Genomic DNA, 26,127 nt, shown 5'->3' with positions numbered 1-26,127 from the left:
ATAGGTATATATGTCCACATACATATGGGTATGTGAACCCTAAAAAGGTAGTTTATTAAACTTCAGTTTGTTACCAAAAAATTATAAATATTTTCCCCCTTGACTTACAGAGTTGCACTGTATTTAATTAAGGATAAAGAAACATACTTCATTTACTACATTAATTATCGTTATTGCAAATGAATAGCTTGAAATTGTGTATGAATAAACATTTACAGGATTTGGACCTTTTGTATTAACTTGGAACAGAAGTATATAATACATTTCTTTCAGAGCCTAGTTTACTCTGTCTTCATTTAACTTAAATGACTATGTACCCGTTAGATATCTCCAGTACTGAAATACTGCATTCTCTAGTACCATCTTCATTTCTGTACTTTCAAACAAAATCACATACACTTGTAAAACAAATTTTGATTCATCCAACATTATAGATTTAATAGCTCTTTAAGCTTGAGAGAAGCATTTTAAATCTGTATTAAAGACAGTGTTATTCAGGAAATCCTAAGACTTGAAAAGATTTAAGCTCATTGGTACAAGATATTATCTCTTTGTACAAATAATATCCATCCAGCACTGAAAGAGTGTGTTTATATGCCACAGGATATTTAAAGCTAGCTGTGTTCAACTGTATGGCTGAATCCTGAAGTCCACAGACAAGGACAACTTCCTCTAAAAATCAAAGGACTTTTGTCCAAGTACTGATGAGCAAAACGAGTAGGAAAAGATATAGTTAATTCATCAGATAGAAATGCTATTAAGCTGTTCTGTGATTGTTCACAGTTTTATCTGTACAGAGAAAAAAACAGAAAAACTTTCAGACTAGGACATTCTCTTTCACCAAACACTCCTTCATAATCCACAATTAAAATATTTCCAGTAAGTCTAGTGATGGCAGAGAGCATCAGCCTCCAGCAAAGGGCCCTTCATCCAAACATCAGCATTTCCCCCCGTGCTCGTCCTAAAAGGTTGTTTTTCAAAGCCACTCCACTTCCGTATGTCCATTTGTAAATTCCTCACCCCAGCAACGCTTTCAGCATCGGGTGTTTCAGTTCCTGCGATGCGGCCTATTTACACCCACACAGATGAACACGAGCGGTAACAGTAACTCCAGGAAGCGTCTCAGATCTGACACATCTCATCCACAGGGGCAGGGAGCTAAAGGAGGACGGGACTGGCACCTTTGTGAGTTCATCCTAAGACGCCTTTTTAAGCCCGCCTCCTAGGAGGTGTTATTTTGCAGTCCTCCTTCCTATCATCCTTAAGGAAGGCAAAAATAAAACTCAAAACGTGTTCTTTTCAACGGTCAATTAATCACAAATCACTAGCTGCCTTCCTTTCAGCGCGAGCTTAAGCATAAACTCCGGTCTTCTTCACCAGAAGGGGAGAGAAGAAAGAAACTGAGGCAGTAGTTGAAGGGGTGGGGAAGGGGAGAGAGTCACGCAGCGGAGACTCAATTGTGCCCGCTACTGCTGGGCGAGGCAAGGCGGAGGAAATCACTCCAGCTGTAGCAGAGCTACGAAGGGAGCGGCAGGGAGCAGCGCAGTAACGGCGGCGGAAGCGACGCTAGTTGAGTCAGTAAGAAAGAGGAAGTTGTTGGTGTTTGGCGCCGGTGGAGGGAGTAATTCCTGAAGCTGCACTTCCGGTCGGCATTTTGTTCTGAGAGGGAGCAAGAGACACACGGGATCCTTTCCTTTTCTTTCCCCCTCTCCTTCTCTTCTTCTTCCTCTTCCCGCCCCTCCCCTCCCCTCCCCCCCCCCCACCCCACCCCACCGGTACCGACTCACGGCCTACTCCGCTCAGGCCGTCCCCTCCTCCATTCTTCTGCACTTGCATGTACAGAGGGAGCAGCGGCCCCTTGGAAGCTGCCCTGCCCTCCCCTCCCCCACCCCTACCCCGCGGCTTGGAAGGTGTCTCGGAACCGGTTTGGTTCGGCCCGTGTTGATGTTGTGAAGCAGGCTCGGGGAAAAAGGGATTTGTCTTGGCCGCTCACCCCCTGGCTCTACATGTTCGCTGCACTGAGGAGGAGACGGAAGAGGAGACAGCCCCCCTCCCGGCCCGGATTATTGTTGTTATATTATCTCCCATCCTCCTCCTGCTCCGCGGTGGTGGTGGCCGCGGCCTAGCAGCGGCGACAGCTCCTCTGAGGAGGGAGGGGGCGGATTTCTCTCCCCCTCTCTCGGATTCTCGTCGGATTCGGACGCCGATTTGCTCAGGTAATCCCCATTCATCTCCCCTTCTTCTCTCTGCCTTCTCTAGTAGCGGGCCGGGCCTTCCGGCCCAGCACTGCCGGGAGCAAAGGGGATTACCTGCTATCTGGGATAGAGGGGAGTAAGTGGTGACCGTAGGTGTTTATTTACCAGCCCCCCTTCCTGCTCGGTCGGGTCTGGGGGAGGAGATTAGTTCTTTCCGGGCTACCGCGAGGCCCAGGCCCGGCGGAGGGCGCAGGCCCGTCGGCCAGCGCATTTACTCCAGTTCGGGGATTAGAAAGACGAAGCGGTTTCTCAGTAATAGGCCTCAATCTGGAGAGGAGCAGGAGGAAGAAACAATACAATTACCCGCAAATGTGCACTGATCCTTTGCCATATTTACAACTTCTGAAGTCGGGGACAAAGTAATTGGAGGAGTAGGGAAAGAGAGAATGTAAATACCCAAGAACAAAAATACCAGTTCTCTTCGCTATTACTTTCTCTTTTTAGCCAACTCTGTCCTGAACATTTAAAACTTCGAAGGCACGTGGATTTATAATGTAGAGGTTTCATTTCTATATAATATAGCAATTGATTAGTGTGTTAATCACTGACTATTTATAGCATAAAGCTAGCGCTTGTGACATGATTGACACAACACGGATGCCCGCAGACCTAGAAAATACAGGTAGACAAGTATATTGTGTCTGGTACTCCACACAATCTCCATGTGCATATGCTGTATACATTACAGGAATATGTATTAAATGCAGATGAAATACTATTTTATACTCTTAACAAACAGAAAATGGGAGAGGGGTCATGTGTAGAGTGCTATGTTTATGGCGTTTCAGGGGTCACGGTGAAGATGAGATCTTAGCCTAAGTATTTGAGAATCAATAGTAAATTTAATTAAGTGAAAAGTGAAGAACGTTTAAAAAGTGTCATAATTTCTTATCAGGCCATATTCCTTTGGCATCCTGAGGTTATTATTGGCTGTTTTTGTCCATGATGTTTAAGTATGTAATTAGTTGTAATTTTAGCAGGTCAAATGTGTTTTGTAAATGACGATTGATTAAATGTCAGCTCTTTATTCATAAATGGTAGCTAATTTAGAGAAAGGTAAATCTTGGAATTACTGTGTGGTAGAGTTCACAGTGTTATTAAAAGTTGAGGTAGATTTAAAATAAACACCCTATGAACTAATAGAAATATTCATACAGAAATTACATAATTGAGGGAAATTTTAAGATACCAAGTTTCATACAGAAAAAAAATTTGTAAATGGCAAACAAGTATCGACATTACAGATTTTGTCTATTTTTCAGTAATTTTTGTAGTTTAGACAGGTCTTGTAATAGTAAGTGGTAATGAATTTCTGGTATATTGTGTTTAGAGTCTTATAAACTCTGCTATCGTGTCTTTGAGTACCCATATACTTGTTTAAAAGGGTGAAGTTAATATAGCTGTCATGTAGAAGGTGTGTTTTTAATGCTGTAAATCCATGTAGTACTTAGTAGTGTGTCCATGATTTGGATTGGTCAGAGAGCGGTTTGAATTTTAAAAAGCCTGAAGATCCTGCTGATCCCCAATTCCTCCCTCCCTCCCTTTGTGCTGCCTGGTCCTGTTGAACACTGTTTGCAACAGGGCCTCAGGCCTATGTGTGTGGAGGGGAACCATTTACATTTTGAAAAAGCAGCTTTTTAATTTTAAACTTTGTTAATTGCAGAGGGAGCCATTAGTTGTGTCTAACTGCCTCTATCTCTGTGTGTAGTAGCATTGCTGTTTTCTTTAGGTCCGTGGTATGCATAGAGGCCGAGTGTAACTGCTTTACAGGACAGAAAGTAGTTTTAGTTCTTGGGTAGTTTCATCATCAAGAAGGGACATGAGCTCATTTGTTTTTTTGTCCACCCTTCATTATAATAAAAATGGGTTAGCTAAGCCATTGTTTGAACTTTTCTGACTTATTTAAGGAGGTTTGCTTTAAATATATGTAAGAGAAGGAAATAAGCTACTGTAGTTATGTAGTTCCTGTCAAGTCTATCTTGCCTGGGTTGTGTTTATGATGTGCTCTTTTTTTCTTAAATCAGAAAGCATGCACTTTTCTGATATGAAAAATAGGTGTATTTATAGAAGGAAACTTAAGATGATGGCTATTTGTAATGAGGTTTTTTGTTTGTTTTATTTGTTCTGAGTCATGTGTGGTTAATCCTCAATTAGTTGCACCATCACAGCTGTAATTTTTTTGGTCATAAAAATATATTTAGCATGCAGAAATACTTAATGTGGAAATGTTTATAACATGACTTATTTTTTGTCTAGATAGTATTTTTAGCACATTTAAAGAGTGTGTATGCGAAACACGAACCATCACTTTCATATTCCTTTTGCCCTAGTGTTAGTAGTTTATGGTCTACTCTTTTATCACAAAAGCAAACTGCTTCAGGACGATGTAGTTATTTTATTTATGTTATGGAAATACGAAATTAATTATTCCCGAGGTGTTAGTTGTAGCAATTATTTCAATTGAAAAAGGAAAATATTTTCTTCTTGTTATTTTTATTTTAGGCCTTTGACTACCGTGTACAGTTTGAACGTTTCTTGTGTACAGATTTTATTTCTTTACTTCTTTAAAACTTTCTTTTAAAGCTGTTTTTATACTTATTTTTTAAAATAATTTTTTAACATTTTGATTTCGGAGAAACAGAACAGCTTTAGGGAAGCAAAATTATACCCCTAAATAACTAAAAAAGTAAACATTGAAAAACTTTTTTTCATATTAAACTCTCTAAGTTGGGAAAAATTATAGAAAAAATTTGTATTGCTTTTAGTATGTGTATCAGTTGGTTCTAAGTGTTTTTCCAATTGGAGATCTCAAAATTCTTTAAATGGTTAGATATTTTCTTTTTCAGATTATTTCTCTGTCTTGATTTGAAGCACTTTATTTCCTTAAGGCGTGTGTATGTGTAGACAGGAAATGCATTTTACAGGAGCAGTTAAAAAATGCTGGGCTGCAGTCAGGGACTCTGATAAGGGAACAGCAGACTAAAATTGCAGAAACAAACTTAATCCAGCTCTCTTCCCCGTACACTGGGCTTTTAACTACATTACTGTATTTCCCCCTTACCCTTCTGGTCCCAGTTCAGTGCTTCATACAGTGCATGGGAAATCATAGCTGACTGGTATACTGTTATAACCCACTTGATATATTTGTTTTTCTTCGTAATTGTGCAGCCTACTGCTTTACCTGCTGTATGCCATCCAAATAGTTAATGAATACTGAAGTGTTTCAATCTATGAATTTGTAGGAATGATCTCAGAATACATATCTGTACTTTACAAACATTGGAGGTTTTTTTTGCACATCTGTTAAATATTTTCATTTTACAGATGGAAGACTGTAACTGAGTCGAATAGCAAGTTAACACAAGATTTATAAGCAATTTTCAATTTGATATGCTTTATTATTGAGATTTGTAGAGTTACTTTACAGCACTTAGGAAGTTCATAGCACTGTTTTCTTTGACTTAGTGGTTGTGAATGCCCTGCATTTCAAAATATCAAGCTCATTGTTTCTCATGGTGGATTCCTAAGAAATAGAGAATGGAGTTTTGCCAATGGCCTTAAAACATCTATTCAGTTTCAGCTGTCTTGATCATGCCAAGAGCTGGACAAGAATAAATTTTCTGTCCTGAAAAATTAAAAAAGAAATAATCTTCCATATTGTGAAGAAACCAAAATCTCTTAAAGTTTATCAGTAAGAACAGAGACAAGAACTAGATAGTGACCCAAATCTCACAAGTAATTAAAATGGTGTGTCTGCAATATTGAAAGCAATTAATTTCCAGCAGGAACTAGCAACCCTGGAGAGAATCCTAAGCATTGGTTATTGGCTGTAAGGAAAAGAACTCTCCCTCTTAAACAAATAATTGTTGCAGTTGGTGTAAACTGGTTGAATGGAAACCTCTGCAGCCTGGTGGTCAGACCATTTCATTCTAATGTCAATTTGTTGTCCAGCTGTTGTATGGCTCTGTTAGAAAAGCAAGACTGTTCCCAAGTCTAGTAAGCATGTTCCTAACCAAAACATTGCTTTTGGGACATAGGAAGTTCAGGTTCAAATGTCTAATCTGTATCAGACAGAGAAGTTGTTGAGCTTTTCTTCTACCATCTTTTTATGTTCTAAGCATGTGCTCCAAGCATGACCCAGAGCCTGTGGGTATATTATGGAACGGGTAGGATTTGAAATTATTTTTTTCCTTGTGATAGAAAATTAGGTTTTTTTAAGAAGAGTTTTTTTTTTACAAATTGTCAGTTTCCAGCAAAAGTTCTCTTGGATAGAATTTTTTTAAAAATTTATTTGATCTATTAACCATTTGATTCAATTTCCTTAGTAAAAAAATCTAATGTCCCAAAGAAAGCATCTCCTTTTTTGTGTAACTCTGATTTGTTTAATGATATATATGTTCTGCTATATATGAGGCAGGGATCCTGTAAATAACAAAAACAATATATGACTATTGAATGAATGACTATTATAATGCACAAGGGACTGAATTGTAGGTGTAAGTAACCATAATTTTCACATTTCCTAATACTTTAGTGCTTGGTTTTATAGTTCCGATTTTTTTTCTATCTTTTTAAAAATAATGTAATTTATCAAACTTCTTGAATGTAAACACATCTGTGATAAGGGTTGCACTATCTCTCATGTTTGAGCTAGCAATCTCTCCTCTGTGTTGACTAGGCACTCAGAAAAGATTAGGTAATGAGTTTTTAAAATTCTATTTTCAGATCTTAGGTTTTGATAGAGACTGTTCCACTGTCTTGTACGTTATTTTCCATTTAATTATGCTGCTTCCTCTTTTTCTCTAGATATGCTTTCTGGATATTAATAATAGGAGGTGTTGTGCTTTAAGCCCAGCTGGAAACTAGGCCCCACGAAGCTGCTCCCCTCCCTTCACCCCTTTGGGTGAGAGAGATGAAAGGCAGAAATTCTGAGTTAAGGACAATTTACTGGAAACAGCAATGAAATAAGAAAAATGAACAGTGACAGCATCAATATTAATAACAAAAGTATACAAAAAGAGGGTGATTTACATCCAAAAAATGCTTACCAAGCCTGAGGTGACCCGGCACGACACGCCCCCAAGACAAAGAACAAAATTGCCCCCAGACCTTCCGCACGCATGTTTTTCCCCCAAGCCTGAAACAATGAAAAACAGTGGCTGACAAACCCTCTGGTCAGGACCAGCGTTACCCCACCGCTCCATTCACTGCTTGCTTCCCTTGGAAAAGGAAGAGAAGGGCTACAGACCTGCTGCGCAACCTTTTTCTTTCCCTGAAGTCACGCCCCCTTCTTAGAAGTAAGAATCCTTTACTTCTGCCCCCTAGCAATGATGTGCATGGTATAAAATAACAACCTAGACACGCCCACATGGCTCCAGGCTTCCCCAGTCCTTGGCCAGAACTAGGCTGGGGGAAAATTTAGAGATCACTCATTGAATGCAGCATACAGTAACTACCTTTGCATGTGTAGAAAAAATATGCTGAAACATGCTTTTTGCAGTCTATATAAGCTGGGAAAATTTTGATAAGACTAATAAGACTGTGGTGAGAACTCATGGACAGTGCCTTGTGCAGATCTAAAATCAGTTTGATTTTTAATTTTTTTTCCTGAAGAGAAAATTAAAAATCTGCCTGATGATTTGTCTGTTAAACTCCTAGTTCAAACTGAGACTGTTGGGTTTTTTGTTTGTTTGGTGTTTGTTTTTTTTTTTACTACAATACATGCTAGGTGTGGTTTTGCTTTTTTTTTAATAAAAGGAAATGATTCTTTTTTTTTCTACTACTACTCCCAGTGATGATTTGTTATTCCTGGCAGGTTCCTTAAAAACTGTTATTGAGGCATAATCTGTAATATAGAAAAACTTCAGTATATTCTATGAAAATTTTGCAGTTATAAGCAATTCCTAGCAATCTGTTCTATTGTACTAAACTTTCATAGCATCATAGAATGGTTTGGGTTGGAAGGGACCTTCAGGACCATCTCATCCCAATCCCCCTGCCAGGGGCAGGGACACCTTCCACTAGACCAGGTTGCTCCAAGCCCCATCCAACCTGGCCTTGAACACTTCCAGGGATGGGGCAGCCACAGCTTCTCTGGGCAACCTGTGCCAGTGTATCGCCACTCCAATAATGAAGAATTTCTTCCCAATATCCCATCTAAACCTCTTTCAGTTTGAAGCCATTCCCCCTTGACCTGTCACTCCATCCCCTTGTAAATAGTCCCTTCCCAGCTTTCTTGAAGGCTCCCTTCAGGTACTGGAAGGTGCTCTAAGGTCTCCCCAGAGCCTTCTCTTCTCCAGGCTGAACAGCCTTAGCTCTCTCAGCCTGTCTTAATAGGAGATGTGCTCCAGCCCTCTGAGAATCTTCATGGCCCTCCTCTGGAGTCACTCCAACAGGTCTAGGTCCTTATGTTTGGGGTGCCAGACTGGAAGCAGTATTCCAGGTGCAGTCTTATGAGTGGAATAGAGGGGCAGAATCATGGTATCATTTAGGTTATAAAAGGCCTCTAAGATCATCAAGTCCAACCATTAACCCATCACTGCCAGGTCCACCACTAAACAATGTCCTCAAGATCCACATCTACATGTCTTTTAAATGCCTCCAGGAATGGTGACTCTACCACTGCCCTGGGGAGACTTTTCCAGGGCTTGACAACACTTTCTGTGAAGAAATTTTTGCAAATATCCAATCTAAATCTTCGCTAGACCAACTTGAGGCCATTTCCTCTTGTCCTATTGCTTGTTCCCTGGGAGAAGAGCCTCACCCCCACCTGGCTCCACCCTCCTTTCAGGGAGTTGTAGAGAGTAAGGTCCCCCCTGAGCATCCTGTTCTCCAGGCTAAACACCCCCAGCTCCCTCAGCCACTTCTTGTGCTCCAGACCCAGCTCCATTGCCCTTCTCTGGACTTGCTCCAGCACCACAATGTCTTTCTTGCAGTGAGGGGCCCAGAACTGGACACAGCATTTGAGGTGTGGCCTCACCAGTGCTGAATACAGAGGGACAATCACTGCCCTGGTCCTGCTGCTCACACCATTTCTGATCCAAGCCAGGATGCCATTGGCCTTCTTGCCTACCTAGGCACACACTGGCTCATGTTCAGCTGCTGTTGCTCAGCACCCCCAGGTCCTTTTCCTGTGGGCAGCTTTCCAGCCACTATTTCCCAAGCCTGTAGTGTTTCAGGGGGTTGTGTGACTCAAATGCGGGACCTGGCACTTGGCCTTGTCGAACCTCATACAATTGGCCTTGTCCCATTGCTCCAGCCTGTCCAGATCCCTCTGCAGAGCCTTCCTGCCGTCCAGCAGATCAACACTCCACCCCAACTTGGTGCCCTCTGTAAACTTGCTGAGGTTGCACTTGATCCCCTTGTCCAGGTCATCAATGAAGATATTAAAAAGGGCTGGCCCCCATACTGAGCTTTGGGGAACTCCACTGGTGACTGGCTGGCAACTGGATGTAGCTCCATTCTCCACCACTCTCTGGGCCTGACCATCCTGACAGTTCCTAGCCCAGTGAAGAGAGCACCTGTCCAACCCATGGGCTGCCAGCTTTTCCAGGAAAATTCTATGGGAGACAGCATCAAAAACTTTACTGAAGTGCAGGTAGTCACACACACAGCCTTTCCCTCACACACTAGGTGGGTCATCTGGTCATAAAAGGAGATCAGGTTGGTCAAGCAGGACCTGCCTTTCCTAAACCCCTTCTGGCTGGGCCTGATCCCCTGGTTGTCCTTTGTCCTGCACATGCCACGTGATCACACTCAAAATGATCTATTCCATAACCTTCCCAGGTACTGAGGTCAGGCTGACAGGCCTGTAGCTCCCCGGATCCTCCTTCCGGCCCTTCTTGTTTATGGCTGTCAAATTGGTACCTCCAGTCACCTGGGACCTCCTCAGTTGGCTAGGACTGCTGGTAAATGATGGACAGTGTCTTGGTGACCTCTTCTGCCAGCTCCCTTAGTAGCCCTGGCTGGATCCTATCCAACCCCATAGACGTGAGGGGGTCTAAGTAGCATACCAAGCCTTTTCCTCATTATTTGTCACTGTTTACCTCCACATCAAATACAGGATGGAGATTCTCCTTGGCCCTCCTTTTGTTGCTGATGTATCTGTAGAACCACTTTTTGTTGTCTTTTACAGCCGTAGGCAGATGAAGTTCTAGCTGGGCTTTGGCTCTTCAAATTTTCTCCCTGCATGACCTCACAACATCCTTGTAGTCCTACTGAGCTGCCTGCCTCTTTTTCCAGAGGTGATGCACTCTCTTGTTCTCTCTGAATTCTATTCAAAGCTCTCTGTTCAGCCAGGCCAGTCTTCCCTGCTGGCTTGTCTTTTGGCACATGGGGACAGCCTGCTCCCTTCAGATTTCTTTTTTAAAGCACATCCAGCTTTCCTGGAGCCCTTTGCCCTTCAGGACTGCCTCCCAAGTGACTCTCTCAACCAGGCTCCCAAACAGGCCAGTCTGCACTCTGCAAGTCCAAGGTGGCGGTTTTGCTGATCCCCCTGCTTACTTCTCTGAGAACAGAAAATTATCATTTCATTATCACTGTGCCCAAGATGGCCTCCAGTTATCACATCCCACACCAGCCCTTCTCTGTTCACAAACAGCAGGTCCAGTGGGGCAGAACCATATGGTAATTTTAATTTTAGTGGTGTGGACAGCCTGCTGTCATTTAAGGCATGGTGTAATCATTTAATTTTGATTGCTCTATCATTTATTAAATGTGAAATCACTTAGCTATTTAGGGGGAGTAGCAAATCTAGGAACAAATTATTTACTTGAAATAGCTTTTTCTTACTTCTGCTCCTAGTGTTGCTTACAACTTTGATGATTTTAGACAGAGAATGTGAGTAAAAATTCTTTTAAGAAAAAATATAGGAATATAAATAGACAACCTAGGCACATTAAATTTTCTGTTACAAATGTATAATAATTTATTGCATATTTCTTTGGCTTTTCCTGTCATTGTTTGGTTCCCCCCTTGTAGTATTCACATGCCCTCTGAACAGAGAGAAGCTGTGAGACAAGCAGAGAAGAAGGAAAGCACAATTCTTATCTCGCTTGCTGTGCCTGTGTTGTGCTAAAGTAGGATGCAATATGGAGATTGTTTACCCAAAGTGAGGATGTTTTGTTCCCTTGGCCTATCAGGGCCAAGAAGTGTGTGTATGTCGGACTGTCACGGGACAGTCATGAGAGAATCTGAGATGAGTGCAGTTCTGTGCAGTTGTGAGCAAGTGAGTGCATGGCAGATGCAGTTTAGATACAATGTACATAGTATAGTATAATAAAGTAATTAATTAGCCTTCTGATGATGGAGTCAGATGCATCAATCTTTCTCCCCTTTGTCGGAGTCACCTTTCATGTACAATACCCCCTGTCCTGGGTTGACTATATGATGCTTTTATCCCCAATCAGCTGTTCTGTTTATGCTGAATAATAAGTTTTGCACTTTTAAGACTTGTTCCAGAATGTGAAGGGGGGAGAGAAGAAACGCGCAGTTTGTTTTCAGACACCGCACTCACTCCTCCACATTCCTGCTCCTGGACTGTGTTGTCTGCGGATGGACAGACTGCGGGACAGAGCTCTCCTTTGCTTTTAGTTAGTTTAGCTAGCTGAGGCAGAGAAGTTCTCTGGACTGTGGGTTTTTTTTTCCCTTTTCTGTTGTCCTGTTTAAACCTGCTCTGGACTGAACACCCAGAAGAGCACCGGCAGCTCACACCTGTGGCCCACCAGGCCAGGCCTGGGCTGCGACATTTCCAGCACCGGAGGGACTGATAAGAGACTGAGTGAGCCCAGCTGCAACCTGGGGAGGGGACTTTTCTGAGTTTGTCATCTCTTTTGGAGCAGCAAGAGGTTTTATTGTTTAATAAACAGTTTTTTCCACTTTTCTCCAAGGAGGTATTTTCTCTTGGTTGGGGGAGGGGCCAATTGAATCTGCTTTTCTAGAAGAGCCCCTCTGGGGGTTCTCTCCCAAATTTGCCCTGAACCAGGACACCCCCTTTTACTATCCTTATTGACGTGGCAATGTCATGTCTTCTACAGCTTTTTTCTAGTTATAAGAATTAGAATTTTTTTTCATATTTCTGTATTGCAACTTTCAGATTGCTATGTTATGTTCAAAAATTATCCCTTTGTAATTGTGTGGAAGAAAATCAGGAAAACCAAACCACATCAGAAATGATAGAATTTTTAAATGTTTGTTCTTCAGAAATTTGATCATACGTTGAATTTTGTAAAGGTAATTTAAAAAAAAGATGGAAAGGAAAAAGAGGTTTAAGGATGCTGTCGTTGTACGAACCTTATTCCTTGTTCACAGAATTCAAGCATTTTGCTAAAAGCTGGAAACAACTACTGCAGTTTAATGGACAAGTGTTTCTCCCTGTCTACATTTTATATTGATTGAGCATCTTTGCCTATTACCTTCTAAAACCCAGATAACTCTCTATTCCCTGACAGGCCAGTGAACAATCTGCAAGACCCATAAATATTTCTGAGAAGTACTGCTACTGAAGCCTGGCCCTCTTCATAGAAGTGCTACTGATTTTCTAGTATTTACTAATGATGTTATTCATGAGTCATAAATAATCTTGGGTCATTAAGCTTTTTGAAGAGGATTACCTGAAAGTGTAGGAGGCATTGCCCAAGTATTCCTCAAGTTTCACCCAGAGGCCCTTACTACTTTGAAGGCATGTATGCATAATTTGAATTAGGAGGTCAGGATGTTCGCTAAATAGAATTCAAGTTAGAGAAGAGCTTGCCCTTAATATCTGAAATAGGAGCCTGTACAAAATGATCCATTTTCATTGGACAGTGAGGATTCAATTGGAAGTATGCTGTGTATTCATGAGTGCTGTCTACACAGTGTTAGATAATGGGTTAACCATCTACATATATACAGATATTTTAGAGGTCAGGTAGTGAGGTTGTTTTTTTTTTTTTTTTCCCAGTCAGTGTATTCAGTAGACCAAAACTTTCAATGAACTGGTAACTGGTATGGGTTTGATGGCAAGTGAAACATCAGCTGGAGTTTGGTTCTCCAGAGACCAACAGGGGTGTTTTGTATACAGTATAAAAATAGAAATATTAGTAACTTGTTTAAGTCTTAGATGGTTTTTTTTCCTGCAGTAGTACCAGGGAAAAAAGCCAGAGCTTGCCAGTGTTATGCTACTGTATTGCAGAAGGTGTAAGGTAAGGTTTTGTGGACTGCACAACGTGTTAGAAATTCTTAAGTCAGTTTGATTAGTGGATGTTATATTAACTATATATCTTTATTGTAAAGTGGATATTGTATATGGATTTATTTAAAATTGTGGTCTTATTTAAAATTCAGCTTATTTTACATTGTTGTTGCATGTGATTTTTGGCATATTGATGCTTGTCATTATAAAATTATCCTGCTAGAGGTATGAGTATCCCTAGGATTGGGCTATAATAGCTGAAGGCTTTTGTCACTCTTGCGCCGAGGTCGGGGCAGGAACAGGCGAGAGGCAGAATCGTAGAAAAGGCAAAGAAGGCTTTATTCAGAAGAACCGTGCGGTTTTTATAGAGTGATACGATAGATTCTATTCTATTGGCTAACTAACAGAAGCATCTTTCTCACGTACTGTCCTAGAGAGGAACAGAAAAATAAAGTAGAAAAACACAACCTGAAAATTGTTTATAGTCAACAAGTTATCACATCTTTCCAGTTCCCTAAAACTTCTCACAAGCCTCTCTGAGAAACGCTTGCCGTTTCTCTCTCTCTGTCCCATGGGATCCACAGGCTTTTGTCTGGTACATGGGACCAGTAGGGTTTTTATCAGTGGACTGAAAATTTGGATGTGAGTGTTTGAAGTGACCAATTTTCCCATGTAGACCAACTCTTGATAAGATGGTAGCAACAGATGAAACAAAAAAAAATCTACTTTAGATCACCAAATAGTCTCTATAGTACTTGGAGATGAGATGCCTTTCATAAGTGAATAATTTTCATCATTGACTATCAAGTTCCCGTGATTTTTCCCTGTCTTTTTTTCCCCCCTTCTTTTTTTTCTTTGTAGCTATTTGCCCATGTATATCTGAAATCAGGTATACATCTCAAGTTTAAATTATTACTGTATAATATATAAGAATTTGGAAATACTAGCAGGCTAGACAGTAGAGTTTAGCACATCTGTGCTCTCAAAGATTTCATCACTTAGTCACCACTGTTTCTACTAATACTTATGTTGAGTAAACCAGAATGTTGCCCTCTTGTCCTGAGAGAGCAGAAGGAGCAGGATCAATACTAGTTTTTTCTTGATCTTTGCATGAAGCAGTGGGGGCAGTATAGAAAGTAACCTGGCCAATGAATAGAACTGAGAGAAAAGGAAAACAGTAAGACAGAATATGTGAATTTGAGGAAAGTTTTTTCCAAAATACTGTTTTTGAACAGTTGGCAGTAGCAACAGTAGTAGGAAAGGAGGCATATTTGTCCTTGCTTTAGCAGTTGCAAATGAACAGGAAGCAGCAAAGGGAGATAAAGAAATGATTGGTGCTATTTCCTGTTTCTCAATCCAACCCTTACTTGCATGAGAAATTTAATATATAGATTTCTTTTGAGTGCCCCCTTTCATAATAAGATTAGGCCATCTCCTTCTAACCCTCCTATTTATTTACTATATTATCCTTTCTCATTAAAATGAATAACAAATCAGAGTGATGTGAAAACCATAGGTTTCAGTGTCAGTAAGCCACTCAAACAGTTCAGCTGTTACTTCAAATTTTTCCTGTGCTTTATGTCAGCACTTGTAGTGCTATTACTTTCACTCAGCATCTCTGACTCTCAGGTTGTCCTGCATTTGTTTTTTATATTACTTTCTGTTTGCTCTTCCTATTTCCTGATGCATTAATTTAGAGAAAGTCTTGGGACTAACTTTTGTCAACTGATCATACAACTTTTGCTCCCACTTTTCTGTTTATGTACACAATATATTAGAAAATTTCAATTAATTTATGTTGTGAATGACCTAAATTAAAATAACAGTGAGGTGATTCAGATTCTCGTGTCTCTTATGAAATCCAAACTTACAATATGAAATACATATTTCAGGGCCAGTGCTCTTTAATGTTTTTATAAATTATCTGGATGCAGGAGTTGAATGTATGTCAAGCTTTCCATTGATACTAAACTAGGAGGAGATGTTCACTCCCTTGAGGGTAGAGAGGCCTTACAGAGCAATCTAGATAGTCTAGAGGGCTGGACAACCACCAACCATATGAAGTTTAACAAGGGCAAGTGCTGGATTCTGCACCTGGGATGGGGCAACCCCGGATGTATGGACAGACTGGGTAACAAGAGGCTGGAGAGCAGCACCATGAAAAAGGACCTGGGAGTTCTGGTCAATGACAAGTTGAATATGAGTCAGTAGTGTTCCCTGGCAGCCAGGAGGGCCAACCGTGTCCTGGGGTGCATCAGGCACAGCATCACCAGCAGGTCAAGGGAGGGGATTGTCCCACTATGCTCTGCATTAAGGTGGCCTCACCTCAAGTCCTGGGGGCAGTTCTGGGTGCCACAATATAAAAAAGATATAAAGCCATTAGAGAGCATTCAAAGGAGGGCGACCAAGATGGTGAAGGGCCTTGAGGGCAAGGTTTACAAGTCACAGCTGAGGTCACTTGGTTTGTTCAGCCTGGAAGAGACTGAGGGGAGGCCTCATCCAGTCCACAGCTTCCTCGAGGGGGGCAGCATAAAGTAAATGAAATGGAAAGCTTGCTGATGTATAAAGCAGATGTTTTCTAGCGCTAAACTTCCATTGTCAATGTGTGATAGCATAATAGTTTTGAATATTGACAGAGGTATATTTTTACTTGTACTGTTTTTCAGTTGCAAAGCTTCAAGGAAGTCACATACAGTTACCTTAGCTTATCTGATGCACAGTAGCATGAAGAGCAGCCCTAAGCTACAATATTGACAATATATGGATAGAAAAAATCTTGATGACCACAGTTCTTGTACCAAGCTAAATTAAAACTCATTCAGCAATTCATCAAGAAAATAATAAAATCAATTCCTGAATTTAGCAGTTCTCAAAAATAATGAGAGAGTAGCTCATTACTTCAGCTGTGTAACAGCCTTTTAAACCGAAAGTTGCAATAACCTTTCAGCCTCAGGAAAGATGAGATAATTTGTGGATACATGAAGTAGGTAAGTATAGTTATGTTTACAAGTTTATATAAGTAGGGTATACAAGTTATACCTTCTATATATGACAATCAACAAGTGTTCCATGCTTTTCAAAGAGAATATTGTTCACAAGAGATTTCAGGGTGGAGGATTGTCCTGATTTTCTGCCAGGACTGAGTTAGTTTTTCACAGTAGCTGTGAGGGGGCAAAGCCTGGAGCCATGTAGGCATGTCTAGGTTGTTATTCTGTACCACTCAGATCATCACCGGGGGGCAGAAGTAAGGAATTCTTACTTTCAAGAAGGATGTGTGGTTGGTGCTTGGGAGAAAAAGTATGGGTGCAGAGGGTCTCTGCCATTTTGTTTATTGTCTTGGGGCCCACTTCATGGGTTTGGGCTGGGTGAGAATTTTTTGGATGTAAATCACCCTCTTTTTGTATACTTTTGTTATTAATATTGTTTCTGTTACAGTTTGTTTCTTATCTCATTTCTTTTTCCAGTAATTTGTTCTTATCTCAACCCATAATTTCTGCCTTTTGTCTCTCTCACTGGAGGGGCAGGGGCATGAGTGGCTTGTAGTTTTGGAGTGCCATTCCTAAACCCCAACAAGGATGCAAAGGACTTGTGGTAGATCTTGGAAATGTACTTTGTATACAGAAGACAGAACAAAGCTTTTGGCTGTTAGTGTGAAGGGGGCTAATCACAGAGGGAACTGACTTTATTGATGGCATGGAGGAGGTGGAATGTGGCATGTTGTGAGACAGCGTGTGATATGTGGCAGCAAATGGGGAAAAAGCTATGCCAAGTCTTAAAGCTGTAAGGTAGTGGGGTAGAAATGGAAGTTGGTTGAAGGGAAAATATGAAAAAATGGAATCAAAATGCCAAGAAGACAATTGTAACAATGAAGTATGCTGTAGCCTGTGAGGACAAAAATGGTCTGAAACCAGAATATAAATGACATGATCCATTAAAAAAAAAAAAAAAAAAAAAGGGATGCTGACAAACTGGAGGGACTGTGACAGAGGGACATCAAGATGGTTAGGGGACTGGAGCATGAAATGTAGAGGAAGAATCGGAGGTAGCTGGGTTTGTTTACCCTGGTGAAAAAAAAGCTAAGAGGGCTTGAAATGTTGCCTTTAACTAGCTAATGAGTGTTTATACAGAGGATGAAGACAAAGCTGTCTGAGGTGCATAACAAAAGAAGCTACAGTTGCCATGTGCAGTAAGGGAAATACTGATTGGATTTAAAGGGAAATAAAGTCTCAGTGAATTTCCATCATTGGAGATATTCAGAAATACAGAATTTTCCATTGACATTTATTGCAGATCTTCAAAGAAATGTTATAGTTGTGCATCGGTTTTCTTAGTGTGCATTAAAGAAGTGTCGAGGTGTTTTAATTGTTCTTCAAAGCCAAAAAAGAGGCAAAAATGGTGTGATGTCAAGTTTTGTGCAAAATCGGCTACTTAATCAACAGGTATATTTCTTGGCAATTTTGTTTTATAAAGGTTAGGAATCACCTGAGAATGTTCAAAGACAGAAGGGCAAGATTAAAAGTTGAAAAAGACTCCTGAATTGAATAGATTTTGGTCCAGTGTTTAGTGACTAAGTTTTCAGCCTGGTTAAGATCCAACCTAATTAAAAGCCTTTAAAATGTAAGTAATTTAAGTACACAGTTGCTTTTAGAAAAGGATAATGATACTACCAGCTAACAAATGACAGTCAAGAATTTGAAAAAAAACCTCAAGTTACTACTTTCTATCGCTATTTTGTTAACAAAGATGTGTGTTGCAACCTAAAATGCTTTCCATTTGACAGAGCTGACCTACCAAACCCTATTCATAGCTCTTGCTTTTCTATACATTTTTGAATACAATGGACTGTATCTAATATCAGCTGCTGCTTGAAACATTGAAAAGGCTGTGCTCACCAAAAAGAGTATAATTATAGATATACTTTTTGTTGCAATGGAAGTTGCATGAGGAATATGTAGTACAGATGGGAAATAATAAATGTATGAACTGCTGAAGTAGCTTGAGGTTTTCCCCTTTATGTTTGAATTTCTCAGTTAAGCTTAGTATCATGACTGCTTGAAAGCAAAGTTATGATTTTACAGTTTAATTCTATGTTCACTTCTGCAGAACAAAAATAATTCAGTAGCTCTCAGTAGTGTCAGAATCTTTGATGTTGAAAGGCTCATAAAGAAGATACTTACTGTTTAAAAAGCTGTAAAGCAGCAGTAATAAATTTCCTGAATAACTGGATTCTCCTTGATAGTTTTAGCTGCTTTCTTTTGCAGAACTGGTGAACATAACTGCAAAATGAATGTGTATTTTATATAGCTTAAGTTTTTGAAAAATACCAATTTTTGGTTTAGATTTTGCTACCTTATCAGTTAAACTTGATCTGGAACCCCTTTTTTAATGAGAAGGAGCTAGTAGTATCTTAAGGCAACAACTGAGCTGTCTCAACATTAAGGCTCCTAAAACAGATTCTGTTTTGCATTAGTTCTCTAATGAAATAGCAGGAAATACACTTTCCCATAGAACAGTGAGTTTTTTTGGTTTGGTGTTTTTTTGTTTTTGTTTTTTTTTTTTTTTTTGTTTTGTTTTGTTTTTTATAGCTTCAATGATGCACTGGGCAGTTACCTTGAAAATCAGTAATTCTGAGATTTGCATTTTCTTCTTTGCCTGAAATAATGTACACTTGCTGATCATCACAACATTTTGTAAATACAATTTAGTTTTCCGCAAATTTTTGAGACAGGTTGTGTTGCCTTAATGAATAGGATTTTCTTGATGCTTAACTGATTTGTGTATGAAGGATGTGATATGGCCTCATTTTAAAGAGTTCTTAGTGCTAAGGCACCTGAATTAAATATTTGAGAGGCTATTTTAAAGTGGAGAACATTTTTTATAAGTGCTTTTTAATTTTTATAGAAAATAAAATTAAAAACAAAAAGCTTCCTGTGCTTACAAGAAGGAAATGGCTTTAACAGAAAAAGATGCTAATGCTGTTCATTCTTTTTGGGAAACTGTTCTAATGAATTTTCACCCTTTGTGATTCCAAGGCAGCAAGAAAAGTAAACATTTCCTGCTAGACATTCATGTAGTATAGGTCAGGGAAGCTGCATACTACCCATAGGTATCTGCTCTCTGCACATGACTTAGTCTAGTTTGGTTTTGTTTGTTGTTTGCTTGTGTCAATTCCTCACCCCTTCAGGGAAGGGTTATTACAGGTACAAAGCACAATTATGCATTATGTTAGTCTACCCTTGTAGAAACTGGGTGCACTACTGTGTTAGGGGACATCTTTCCTTGAATCCACAGACCTCATTTTTTGTATGCTTCCACCACCTTTACTGTGGCTTCTCTTGCCATTTACTGTGGTGTTACTGCCACTACTAGCACATAGGCAGCAGAGACATCAGTGTCATTGTTATCAAATAGAACAGCAGAGGCCAAATCAGTGTGACAGTAGCCACAGAGGAAGAAGCTGGTTGCTCTAATTTTTTTTTTCTAAAGGTTGCTTTATATTCAAAAGCAACTCTCACTTGGTCCAGTACAGTACTTTTCACTAAAATTTCTTTTCTTACAGTAGCTATAGTGATTTGAGCAGCTACTATTGGAATAGCTTTAGGAAAAAAACATTATGTAATACTGGTTTAGAAGTTATGCTAAATAATTTTTATCTCAAGCTTTTTAATTTTTGATTTGCTTTGTCAGCATTATTCATTCTGTTGTCTGATCACTTTTTGAACTAAACATTAATTTCACTAGTACTCAGAATTTTATTTTTTGTGTTTCTGGAATTTCTGTATCTCTCTTTTCAAACTTAATTTTTTGTAGCCAGTATTGTAGGTGGAACTATTCTGTATATGCCATAAACTTTCTGGTTTTATAAATCCTGATGTGTTTAATGGGATTTTATCAGTAATAATGAGTCTTCTTGATTTCTGATAATACCCCCCCCCCCTTTCTCCCTGCCTCCCCCCACATGCTGCCCTCCTTTTTGGTTGTTCAAGTTAGCTTCATATCAGGTTTCCTGCATTACTAATTTAACCTTAGGCAGCTGCATTGGTGATTGATTACTGCTCACTTCCAATACTGACTTTTTCTGAGATTGAATTAGTGTTAAAATACTTTATATTGTGATTGTATATGCTTTTTTTTTTCCTGTGTAACTTAAGTGTTGGACTATGTTTTGGCAACCCTATCTCCTTCCTTATTACTTTTAAATGTATTTTTATAAGTGTTTAATTCAGGAAACTTGTAGCAAAGTACTGTCATTGTATGAAACTGTAGCTCTGGTATAGAAACCAGAAATTTGCCCTCTTCTACCTAAATCTGTCTGATGCACTCAATCATGGCATCTTATTTGAATGAGAATGAGAGGAAAATAATTCATTCTCTTTCTGCCTCTCTCATTCTTTAAGCGTGGGGGTTTTAAATTTTTTTAAGGACAGTTTATGAATTGATAACTAGCAGAGCTTCATGTAATAACTAATAAGAGTAGTAGTTTATTCCAAAATGTGGAAGCTTAAAACTGGTTGAGGCAAGGCTTCTTAAATTTATAATACCATGTTTTATGTTTTAAAAGGAGAGTTCACTGCTTACCTAAATTATAAAGTAGCTAATAAATTAGTTGTACTGGTTTACTTTGTGCAGCTGCAGAAATCAACTTTGAGCATAATGCTGTGGTTATATCAGTACAATGCTATTCAACATATAAGAAATTAAAACAATTTTTTAAAGTAGTTTCATCCAAACTAAAGATTTCATAATATAAACTACATAAAACAGAACTGTCTTTAACATGTTCTATTTAATACAATGTTTTATAAAAAGAAAGCTATAGAGGCTTGATATTTTAGCAGTTCTTTAAAATTTGATTTTAATCCATCTAATTTTATCTTTTTTTTTTCCTCAGAAATATATTAGGTTAGTTATCTAAGGTAGCCAAGGTCAACCTACTACAAAGTTACTTTTTAAATCTAAAGATAGAAGTTAAAGAATACTCTGGAGGATGGGGAATGAAACTCTGAAATATAAATACTAAATTTCTGAATCGTGAGGTGTTACTTATCTTTCTATTACTAATGAGCCTGTGTATTACTGCACATGAACAGATCTTTCCCTTTATTTTGTTTTCCAATGTTCTCGTGAATGTACATAGCTAAGCCATGGAAGGACTGGTATTTTTGTTGAGGGGACAAGAATCTATTCCAACCAAGAGGAAAGAGAAAGGGGAGAAAATAAGATATTAAAAAAACCCTTGTAGGTCAAGATAAGGCAGTTTACTAAAGCAACAGCAAAGGTCCTGTGTGCAAGCAAAGGGAAAAAAATACAAAATATTTTATTTTCTACTTCCCATCAGTGAGTGATGTTCAGCCACTTCCCAGGAAGCAGGGCTTCAGCACGCATAGTGGTTGCTCCAGAAGGCAAACATTGGGGAATAACGAATGCCCTCCCTTATTCCTTCCCTTAGCTTTTCTATCTGAGCTGGGAGGGGATGTTGGAGAGACAGCCGTGATGCTGTGCCAGTGCTGCTCAGCAGCAGCCAAAACACTGGTGTGTTCTCAACACCTTTCTAGTTACCAATGAAAAGCTGAAATCCGGTTTAGCCAGACCCAATATGCTTTATCTCAACCCATGAGTTTTACCTTTTTTTCAGATTCTCTCCCCCATCCCACTGGAGAAGGGGGAGTAAGGGTATGGCTTCATGGAGCTTAGCTGGGTTAAACCACAATGCACTTTAAAAAACCCCAACCAATGAACAACATTTAAAATTTAACATTTCAGTTGGAATTTTCTTTGGAATATTAATTTGCAGTAAATGAGAATATCTATAATAGACAACAAAAAGGGAAGAAGATAACATACAGAAGTAGTGCTTTAAATGTGTAGTTATTACCTGTAGCACAAACTTTTTCAATATTACTGTCCTTGCTATCTTGGTTTCACTTTTTAAAAATTGTATATTATGTTATGATGATAGTTTTTAATACATTATTTTCAATATCTGCTGCCCTTTCGCTGTTTCTCTTTCTCAAAGGGGTTCTTTGTATCACTTCCTTTGTGCACTGTATTTTCCTCCTCCCTGGAATGTCTTTTACAATATCTGTTTTTCCTTATAAAGCAGCAAGAGTATATGTATATACTGAATATGCAAGTCTATCTTTGCATATATGTAAATTGGGTTTCTTCTCTCTTTGAACTGCAACAATGATGCATTGTTTAAAAGCTTTTCAATGCAACAGTTTTTTGATTTCCTTAATTCAGCTAATATTAAGGTGTCCTGGTTTAAAGGACAGGTGTCTGCCAAGGAAGGCAGAAACCTCCCTTCGAATGGAAAATATGACTCCCTTGTCACCAAATTACTATAACTTTGAAATTACGGGGCTTTCAGCCAAAGATATGGGAGAAGGAATAAAAGTTCTTTACTAGTATGTATAACAAGAGAAACAACAACAACGGCAGCAACAATAAACAAAAAAAAGTCCCAGTAACAGCCTTCTCGGCTGTCAAGCACTTCCCTGTTGGTGTAGTTATGGTCACAGCCGGCAGGGCACTGTTGACTCCCGGTGGGGCAGGGCAGGTGTGATGATTTCTCCGCAGCTGCAGGGGGCGCTGTGGCGCGAACTCAGCCGCCTCTCCTCATTGTTAATGGCAGATCAGCTGATGGGAAAGAGAGACAAGCGGCTTTCCTGTGCAAACTCACAAGAAGCAGCCGGTCTTAGTGCCATTCGGGAAGCTGAATGGATTGCAGCAGGAAACCTCGGAGCAGCAGGCTGGAACAGAAGAGGCGAGCATACCCGGGGTCGCAAACAAAGTGTAGCAAAGACTCAGAAGCCGCGGGGTGTCCGGGCGGGCACAGCGTGTCGGGTTAAAGCATAGCAAAAAGCCTTGAAACAGAGGCAGAAAACAGGGGGGCTGGGTGGGAGATTGCTCCCTTGGATAGCTCACCGGCGATGGCTGGTCCTGGGGTCGGGCCAGCCCGGCGGAGAGGGCTCCCGGCGTAGCACGCGCTGCCTCTGGGCTCCCAAGCAAGCAGAGGAGCAGAGAAGCAAGCTGGCAAGCCCCAATCACAGTGCCGAAGGAAAAGTGAAAAAAAAAAAAAAAAACAACCAAAAACCATGCAAAAACCACAGTGCAACAGGATACCCAGTCAGAGGCACCGTGCCGCGTGGCTGGGGAGACTGTCACCTCACGGGAAGGAAGCAGCAGCCCCTGGTCCCCAACCCTCGAAGGATTCCGGGTTGCCTCTTACCCATCACAATACTCCCGGAGCCGGGGAGGGAGGGGAGGAGCGGCAGTGACCATTCCGGACACAAAACAAAAACAAACAAACTGGAATGGGATTAAAACTATCCCCAAGACAGATTTATTTTTTCAGTCTAGTGGTAGAAATGCTGCACTACTACTGGTAGCAGCTACTGCACAAAGTTGATAATACAAAAGTTTCTAAATATTGATAAATGACTCGTTAGAGTTGGGAATGAAAAACCAAAACAACAAAACTTGTTTTTGTCTGACTTGTCAAGCCCTTAATTGTTGCGTGATATTTTGATATTTTGTGTGAAGTAACATGTCTTGAGCTGTCAATTTTCTTCCCTAACTGCTCGGTATTTTGAGCATTCTTCCTTTGTAACCTTCTTTGCCCTAGCCATAGCAACCACATCCCCTCCTTTTTTTTGTTAGCTAAACAAACCAGCCCCTTCTACTCTCCTCTTGGAAAACTTAGTCTTTCCCTGACCATCCTACCTAGCTGTCTGCACTTGTTCCACTCTTGGATCTGGATCTTGCCAGTTCACGTTTCTTATGTATCTGTGGAGAAGGTATCTAATTTAAATGTCTACTTTTGGAGGGATTTTTTCCCCCATTTCTACATTTAATATCTGTATAATTACTGTAGCAGTAATACCAGGAAAGAACTTGCATTATTAGTGACTGTCTCTGATGTTTACAGCTTTCCAAGGTGAACAGGAAGGGAAAGTAAACAAATTTCCCCCCCCCCCCTTGTCTTTGTGTTACATATGGGATTTCCAATAATACTGGATAGTTATGTGACCTTAATCAGTTTTGATGCAGTTTAAGTTAGGAGAGGAGAGCTCATAGGACATGGTCTCTTGTATATACAACTTATGTGTGAAAGGTGTTCTTTAACTTCTTACCTTTAAATGAAAACTTAAGTTCTAAAAGTGTTGTTAGCTCTTGTGGGTTTGCTGTTGCAGACTCATTGTGGTAAAAGTTAGGTCCCTTTTTTTTTTTCTTTAAGAATTGCTTATTTATGGAACTAAGAAACAACTGAAATTCTTTGTGTATTGGTATTCATTTCAGGTAAAGAAGATTCAGTATCAAGTAGCATTTGAAACTGCTCTGTGTGTTTGAAGGCTGTTTTCTCCTGGATTAAAAAAACCCTAAACACAGCATATATCTATCTGCAGCAGTTTCCTTAACTGGATTTCTGCATCTGTAATGTATTATATTTTTAACAAGCAAATGTAATTTAGTGGTGGGAATGAGCCTGTGGCAGGTTCAGCAAAGGAAGTTAACTCAGTCTTGGGTGGCAGTTTTTTGTGTATTGGTTGTGTTGTCCCTTGTCACACCACACCACCCCCACTCCCACCCAAAATAATTTGGTTGTGTGTACATAGGGAAGCACTGAAAAGTTAACTTCACTGGTTCATGAAAACTTTGTGCAGGAAAAGTATTATTTCTTTTTTTTTGCTTGGAATCTGTACATATGTATTAGCAGTGGTATTATATATTGTCATTGGTGTGACATAAAAAAGAATGAGATAAAGATTATTAAGGAAATGCCAGTGATATTTTGGTTTATATGTATTGTATATGTAATTTGCAAAACTGTTGACTTGTAAAGTTAGTATAAACAAATCACTATTTCAGAATCTTAATAAACAATATAAATGCTGACAGAAGAAGTCTTACTATTTCATAAGTTAATACAGGAGTCTGTCTATTATAGGTAAATGTACCTAGAACAAGTTCCTTTAATTTATTTTGTCTTCAGAAGATGATATGCTCAATTTTTTCATTTCATTAGTATAACAATAGTGGATTGTAATGTATGGTATTTGTAAATTTTTGTTGTTTTGGAAATGCAGTTCAAATTATTGTGATGATCTTTTTTGGGGGGAGATTGGTGGTGGTTTTTGTTCTTTTGTTTGTTTTAAATAGTGTAGACTTCCTTACAATTGGGATCTTTATAGTGAGTAAAAACTAGATGAACAAATTCCTTTTCAGTAGTTGAATATAAACTATGCTGTTTTATAGGAAATAAAATAGTTCAGTGGTGACTAAACCTTTTCTTTCTGCTGAGAGGGTGAAACAGTACCTGGTAATAGTTTGACCAGAGTGCGTTTATGATAAGACCCAGATATTGGGCTTATCCATGAGAGATGCAAGCCAATCCAGATAATTCAGTCCCTCTGGGAGACAGAGTGCCCGAATACCCAGTCAGCTCTTAGCCACTGGCCACCCTTATCAAACTTAGTGATTTTAGCTCTTTAGTGATTCTCAGCTCTCTTAGGATTTCAGCTCGAGCTTGCTTGCTAGGGCGCCTTTGGCTGGGGCAGAAGCAGACAGAGAGAGAGGAGAAGGAGAGATCCTGTCGGTTCCAGAGTGATGGTTTATTGAGGGATCTGTGAAGAGTTCCAGCAACAGCTCTTCTGTTGAATGGGCTAAACCAGCCCCTTTTTATAGGGTATAAAGGGATCC

General features: G+C 39.7%; 1 protein-coding gene across 4 annotated transcripts in view; it reads left to right on the top strand.

Annotated features, from left to right (window-relative positions):
• Positions 1-1,629: 1,629 nt before the first annotated feature.
• LOC141726828 (nipped-B-like protein) overlaps positions 1,630-26,127 on the top strand; it is a 175,785-nt gene continuing 151,287 nt past the window's right edge. For 2 of the 4 annotated variants that reach the window (XM_074531922.1, XM_074531923.1), the window contains exon 1: positions 1,630-2,216. The gene's annotated coding sequence lies outside the window, so the exon portion shown is untranslated. The remainder of the gene's footprint in view (positions 2,217-26,127) is intronic. The other 2 variants (XM_074531924.1, XM_074531925.1) reach the window with 1 other exon arrangement.

This window comes from Zonotrichia albicollis, chromosome W (genome assembly GCF_047830755.1).
Source record: "Zonotrichia albicollis isolate bZonAlb1 chromosome W, bZonAlb1.hap1, whole genome shotgun sequence".
Lineage (NCBI taxonomy): Eukaryota > Metazoa > Chordata > Aves > Passeriformes > Passerellidae > Zonotrichia > Zonotrichia albicollis.
The sequence above is the reverse complement of the archived record's forward strand: the minus strand, read 5'-3'. Positions and strand labels throughout refer to the sequence as shown.